We start from the raw sequence: 6,634 nt of genomic DNA on the forward strand, positions 1-6,634 counted from the left end.
AAAAAACAAGTTTGTGTCTGTGTATGTGTACAAACATGCAATTTAATAACAAACATCTATTTAGGCTACTAACATGCTTGGGGGATTTCTAGTACATTCTATGTGTTTAATCATTATATTTTTAAACCATCCACTATCATTCTCATTCTATTTTTACAGAGTGGACACATGAAGAGAGTCACTTTCTTAGCTTATGGAGCAATAAATAATTCAATCTTAATTAAATCCAACACTTAGTGCCAGTTAATCTTTCTCCAGGGTCTTTGACCTTAAGTTTTCTATGTGGCTTTCTATGTTGACCTCAGTACATTACTTTATCAAAATATATGTGAGTAAAGTGAGTATCATATTTTATTTGCTTCCAATCCATCAAAGTTTTTCACTGGGGAATAGTGATTTTAATGTAGAGTGACAGGGGACTATTTTACCTCTTTTCAAAATATTTTTCGGTTTTCCTGTCTCTTTTAACATTTTTGTGTTGATACTGGTGTTTAAACTCAATGCTTCACACCTGCTATACAAGTGGTGCTACTACTTGAACTACACTTCCAACCCAGTCCAAAACGTGTTTGTATACTGTGCTTCCTTTCTAGTTTCTTAAAGCTATGAAATAAGTGTCAGAATAAGCCTCAACATAATACCCAATTCAACTTAGGTAGTAATAATACATCGAATATATTCATATATTACAGACTATTATAACATGAAATGAATATTCTGTATTATTTTTTACTATCCATTGAGAAATTACCTGCAGGGAAAACAAGGGTTTACTTACAGAATATGACAAATTAATTTGAATAACACAATACCGGAACTACTTTCACCTGAATAACCTCTAGATGACTTACAATAGTTTCTGCTAATTCATCATTCAAATTGCAATCAAATGGCTAAACCGTGAAGTAGTCAACAATTTTTCACAATGGATGTAGTGTAAGAAGAAACCATATTTCTTAACTCCAGCATGTCAGGGTGTCTTCTGGGATGAATGGTAGTTTGAATTTGCTCACTATTAACTTCTCTTTCCAGAGCACAGATTGGGTTCGTTATCAGTTATATGGTGGACGACTAGGGCTTGCGGGCATGATTGAAATCTGTAGGTGGAAGATACAACTGCCATCCCTGGAGGAGGTGTTGGGAGTCTGCAGTGTATGGGAGGTCTGGTGCTGCCATTTATATTTCCCTTCCCTGGAACTCTTCCTTCATAACAGATTTGGAACTAAAAATAAAGAAAATCTCCCCTACTCTGTAAGAAGTTTTATCTTTCACAGGAATCTTGCTACCTGCTTTGAGAAAGCCCCTAATGAATTTTATACATTCTTTTGGCTATTTTTCACCAATCATGACTCATTATTTTTCATTTAAAATGAGAACAAGTTGTGACAACATTGCCTTTTGCTTTCACAACTATCTTGTTTGTTTTATTTCTGCCAACCCTAGCAAACTTTCAGACCAGGGCTTATTAACTATATGCTACAGGTAATTTCTGTCTGATGACTTTGTATGTCTAATCATTCAGTGTATTTTTCTCTGTGTGTGTGTGTGTGTGTGTGTGTGCGTGCGTGCGTGTGTGTGTGTGTGTGTGTGTGTGTGTGTGTGTGTGTGTAAGGAACGTTGAGCTTTTATGTGTTTAAATAATTCAAGCCAATAAGCTTTAAATAAGAAATGTTGATATTTATTTTTCCACAGACACATTTTTGATCCATGTACACTTTCTCACTAGAAGTGTATATCAATATGCCTGCAATGTCTCTTTCAAGTAACAATCGTTTTTTTATAGCTTCTACTGAAGAACCTTTTAAACTGGGTGTAATTATAAAAACTTATTTAGATAAAAGATAGTTTTATATTATGACTGTAACTGAGAAGTTATCTGTTTATGAGCCAAAATTATTTAACTTGAAAATATACTGATATTTATATGTATACTTGCACACATATGTATATATGTATGCACACATATAGTATACAGATGTATGTATCTATATGAGCCATCTTCTTAGCCAATCTTCTTATTTCTACCTCCAAGTACAACAGATTTAAGCTTCCAGAAAACATGTCTAGACAAAAATACCCTTATTTATATGGACTCATTATGAAAACCTGTGAATCATATTTTATCATATCAAATTGTCTGAAGCCCCGGTACCTGATGTTCTACAATTAGAATTAGTACTAATGTGTTGTATGAAAGGAGAGAAGGTTAGCACTCCCCTTGGCAAGGTTGGAAGAGGCCCTTGGGCCTGACAACACGCATACGGTTAAGGCATTGCCACCTACTTTGTGGCATCTAACCATCGTTTTTTGCAATAAGTAGTATATGTCTGAGTCAAGCAGAAAAGGTCAGTTAAGTTGATGTTAGGGAAATGAACCCTAAGATATGTATTCAAAATTTTTTTGTTCATGCGATTGTTTCTAACACATTTATAAGATTATTTCTTTGTTTCTTGGTATGTCCCTCCCCAACAGTATAACCCCTGCTTTCACTGTATTTGATGTTGTTATAATTTGTGGAGGGGGAGGGGAAAAACAAATCATTTAAATAGGGATACAGGTGGACCCATTGCAACAACGAGACGTACAAGTCGTTATGTTGAAAATGAACTTTACAACTTTGGTGGGGGAGGGGAGGAGTGTTGGATGGGTGGGGGAGGATGGGAAGGGATGGGAAGGGGAAACAAAGGAGGAGGTTACAATGCTTGATAAGAAATGTACTCATTATCTTGCCCATGTAATTGTAACCCCTCTGTACAGTATTTTCACAATCAAAAAAGAAAAAAAAATAAGTAATACTCTTAAATCCTACTTTCACACACACACACACACACACACACACACAAAGAATTAGTACTAATAAGGTGGAGAATTAAGTGAAACATGTGAGTATGATATATAACCTTATTTGGGCTTTAAAAAGATAAATCCTATTTTAAATTGGGAAAACTGGGTTTGTAACTACCAGCATAATATATTTGATGTAAAAGAAAAAATCCTTTGTAGAGGTATCTGAAATGGATATATCTGAGCTTTGGGCATATTTCCTGAACAAAATAATTTTGAAGGTATAAGATTATATGACCATGTATAGGAAAGCATAAATCTCAGAATTGTAGGTGGGAAAGAGCCTTGGAAGTCCCCTACTCAACTAATGTCAAGTTAGAAATCATCTTTTTATTTAATTATGGTTGTGTGTGTAGGTCCTGAGGCTTGAAGTCATGCTGAAGGCTGGCACTCTACCACTTGAGCCACAGCTGCACTTCTGTCTTTTTTGGTGGTTAATTGGAGAGAAGAGTGTCAAGGACTTTTCTGCTGACTTTGAACTGTGATCTTCAGATCTTAGCTTCCTGAGTAGTGAGGACTATGAGTGTGACCCACCAGTACCTAGCTCAGAAATTATTTTTGTTATAAGCTTTGTTGCATACAGGTTGGCTAATAACTTTATGAAGGTATTCAGACGTTTGTCAGAGTAGGTTTAATTTTTATTGGGATTTCTTTCCCTCAGATTTGTTACTGCAAAGTCCTTTTTTGTTTTTACTTCTTGAAGAAAGTTAGAATCTCATAGAAAGAAATCAAATAATTTGAGTTAGCTTTGATTGATTAGGTCAGGGAACTACATAATAGAAGTCTTTCTAACTACTGTTGTATATGTCATACAATTAAACACATTATAAATGTATTTAATGTATTGACTTAATATTCTTTCTAAAATATTTTTGGGGTGGCTATCTATGATAGATTCAGAAAAAAAGACATACACCCCCAAACGTTTTGCCTACTTCCATTCCTTCCAATGGGATAGACATCATCATTTGATAAGCACAGAGACCATGGGCTGCTGAGAAAACGCCTTGAGAAATGTATTATAGGTTTAAGATTTTCCAAGTAGAGAAGGAGTTGATTTAATCCCCTGTACTTAAGCTAACTGCTATAAAATTTCTTTAACAAAATTTGTTACTTGACAGTCAGTTTGGATGAATGAGAGCTTCAGTATTTATTATTCTTTATTATTGCCAGATCATCCCACCTTTAGAAATACCCCATGCTGGCTTGCACCTGAAGAAAGATGATTGTAATTCCTATACAACAACAATTTTAATATTGTAACCTTTTCAGTATCCCCTAGGACATACAAGAAATAGTTAAGCCTGCCTGGCAGGCACATTCAACCATGAAAGTCTGGCTGAGCACAGCTGGATGCCAATGGAGTGATTCAAAGCAGGGTCTGAAAAACCTAAAAAGAATGAGGACTTAGTTAGAAATGACATGTTCATGAACATTTGGACACTGTTGAGAATGGACAATCCCTTTGTTTTATTATTTCTAAAGAAAAAGCACCAGAATATTTTACCTATAAGGGAAAGAATTTAAAATATTTTTTTTATTATAGCTGTGATTTTTTTCATAACAATTCAGTGATACTTTAATGGACTAAGACTGGATGAATATGTAAACATACTTGTCAATATATTCAACTTTACTTTCTCATTTTAATGTGAGATACAAATCATAGAACAAATAGTTTTTTATTCAGGCCATAGTTTTTCTTTTACTTGGTGGCTAAATAACCATCTGAAACTTATTTTATTATTAAAAATTCTTTTTTTTTTCTGTTTCGGGGCTTGAACTCTGGGCCTGAGCCCTATCCCTCAGCTCTTCAGATCGAGGCAAGCACTCTACTACTGGATCCACAGTGCCACTTCTTGTTTGCTGAGTGGTTTATTGGAGATAAGGGTCTCACAGAGTTTCCTGCCAGGGCTGGCTTTGAACTGTGATCCTCAGATCTCAGCCTCCTGAGTAGCTAGGATGGCAGTCATGAGCCACTGTCACCCAGCTATTTTATGATTTTTGTTGCAAAAGATTCAGGAGATAGAAACATCTTTAAAGAGAATATTTCCCAGGTATGTGTGTATGTGATACATATAATATGTATCTTCTCTTAGTTATATAATATATACTTTACAATATATTACAGAGACTATCTTTGTAAAAGACTATATAACAGAAGTCTACATTCCCTTTCAACTTTTCCTGAAAGTATAAAATGTAAACTAAAAATTTAAAAACAAACAATCTTTTCATATACATACTCAAATTAGGAATAATTTCTCATTATTAATTCACAAGTTTTAAAATAATTGAATGCTTTTCAACAAAACTGCTCCTTTGTAGTGTTGAGGATAAAATAAAGGGCCTTGGGCATGTAATGAACCCCAAGCAAAAAGAGAACACACTTGGGGGGTGCTTGTATGCTTCAAGGTCCCTTGGGTCTTAATATTTCTGTGTGCATTTCCAGAAAGCCATCATATTCTCTGATGCAAGGGCAATATTGTTTTTTATCTCAAAATCTTAACATTGACACTTTATTCTGTGAGTGTTCTGAGTTTGTCCTACTAATGGCCATTGTGATATCTTTTGTTTCACCCTGAAGTAGCGGTCTAAGACAACCTATTGCTTTTATTTTTTTCTATGGTTTGAATGTGGCTTTACTCCTCCAAAGCAAACTAAAGTTCCATTTTGAATTATAAAGATGGTAGATATTTAATCTAACTATGTATTTAGAGGTGGGATATTTTGGAGATTGACATGATATTATGTGCTATCAGAGAAGTACAATTCCTATGACAAATAAGTATACTGGCTTAAAACCAGAATGATAAACACTAGTCAACTGAAAATGAGAAATATGGCTATAGTTTTTATATATTACCTTCACTGTTTTGACAAGTGACTGATTGCTCCTGACTTGTGGATTTTTCCCCAGTCCCTGGTAGCAGAACAGAAGTAGTAGATATTGGGCCTCAGATTGCAGTGAGAATTTCACACACTAATTCCAGCTCAGCACTAATTCTACATTTAACTTTGGCTCAAGCCCCAACTTGAAATCATTCTAACTCAAATTCCTTCTTACTTTTGGCTTTTTCTTTCACTTGTGTTTAAAATATCATAGATAAATCCATAGTTCTTGATCTCCCTGTCTTTCCCTGTAAGCTATGTTTTGCTGATAAAGATTTTTTTCCTCCCTAAATTTTATCAACAACTCTGCAATGAACAACTAAAGAGTTAATACCCCCCTCTGCAAATAAATCCTCAAAAAAACAACCCAATTAATAAATTGGCAAATGACTTAAAGAGAAATTTCTCAGAAGAATTAAATATGGCCAATGGACACATGAAGAAATGTTCAACACCTCTGGCCATAAAGGAAAATCAAAACAACACTGAAATTCCAACTCACTCAGTTAGAATTGCCAATTTCATGAAAACTAACAATAACAAATAGAGATGTGGCAAAATAGATGTGGTAAAAACTGAACTCTTATGTATTGTTGGTGAGCATGTAAGCTTTTCAACCACTTTGGAAGACAGTATGGAGGTTCTTCAAAAACTGATCATTGAGCTACTCTATAACCCACTCTTGGACATTTATCCAGTAGAGCACAAACAAAGCCATGCTAAAGCTATCAGCACAACCATGTTCATTTCAGCATTATTTACCATAGCCAGGATATGGAATCAGCTCAGATGCCCCTCTGTGGAAGAACTAATCAAGAAAATGTGGCATATATACACAATGGAATTCTACTCATGTATCAAAAAGAATGTTATTGTAGCATTCATAAGGAAATTGGAA

General features: G+C 34.7%; 1 non-coding gene across 1 annotated transcript; it reads left to right on the forward strand.

Annotated features, from left to right (window-relative positions):
• The first annotated feature begins 2,183 nt into the window (after positions 1-2,183).
• On the forward strand, positions 2,184-2,309 carry LOC138821149 (U6atac minor spliceosomal RNA). Its single transcript, XR_011370085.1, has one exon. It is a non-coding gene; the product is annotated as a U6atac minor spliceosomal RNA (small nuclear RNA).
• Positions 2,310-6,634: the final 4,325 nt, after the last annotated feature.

The sequence above is a fragment of the Dipodomys merriami genome, unplaced genomic scaffold (assembly GCF_024711535.1).
Source record: "Dipodomys merriami isolate MVZ:Mamm:240054 unplaced genomic scaffold, mDipMer1.0.p SCAF_9, whole genome shotgun sequence".
Lineage (NCBI taxonomy): Eukaryota > Metazoa > Chordata > Mammalia > Rodentia > Heteromyidae > Dipodomys > Dipodomys merriami.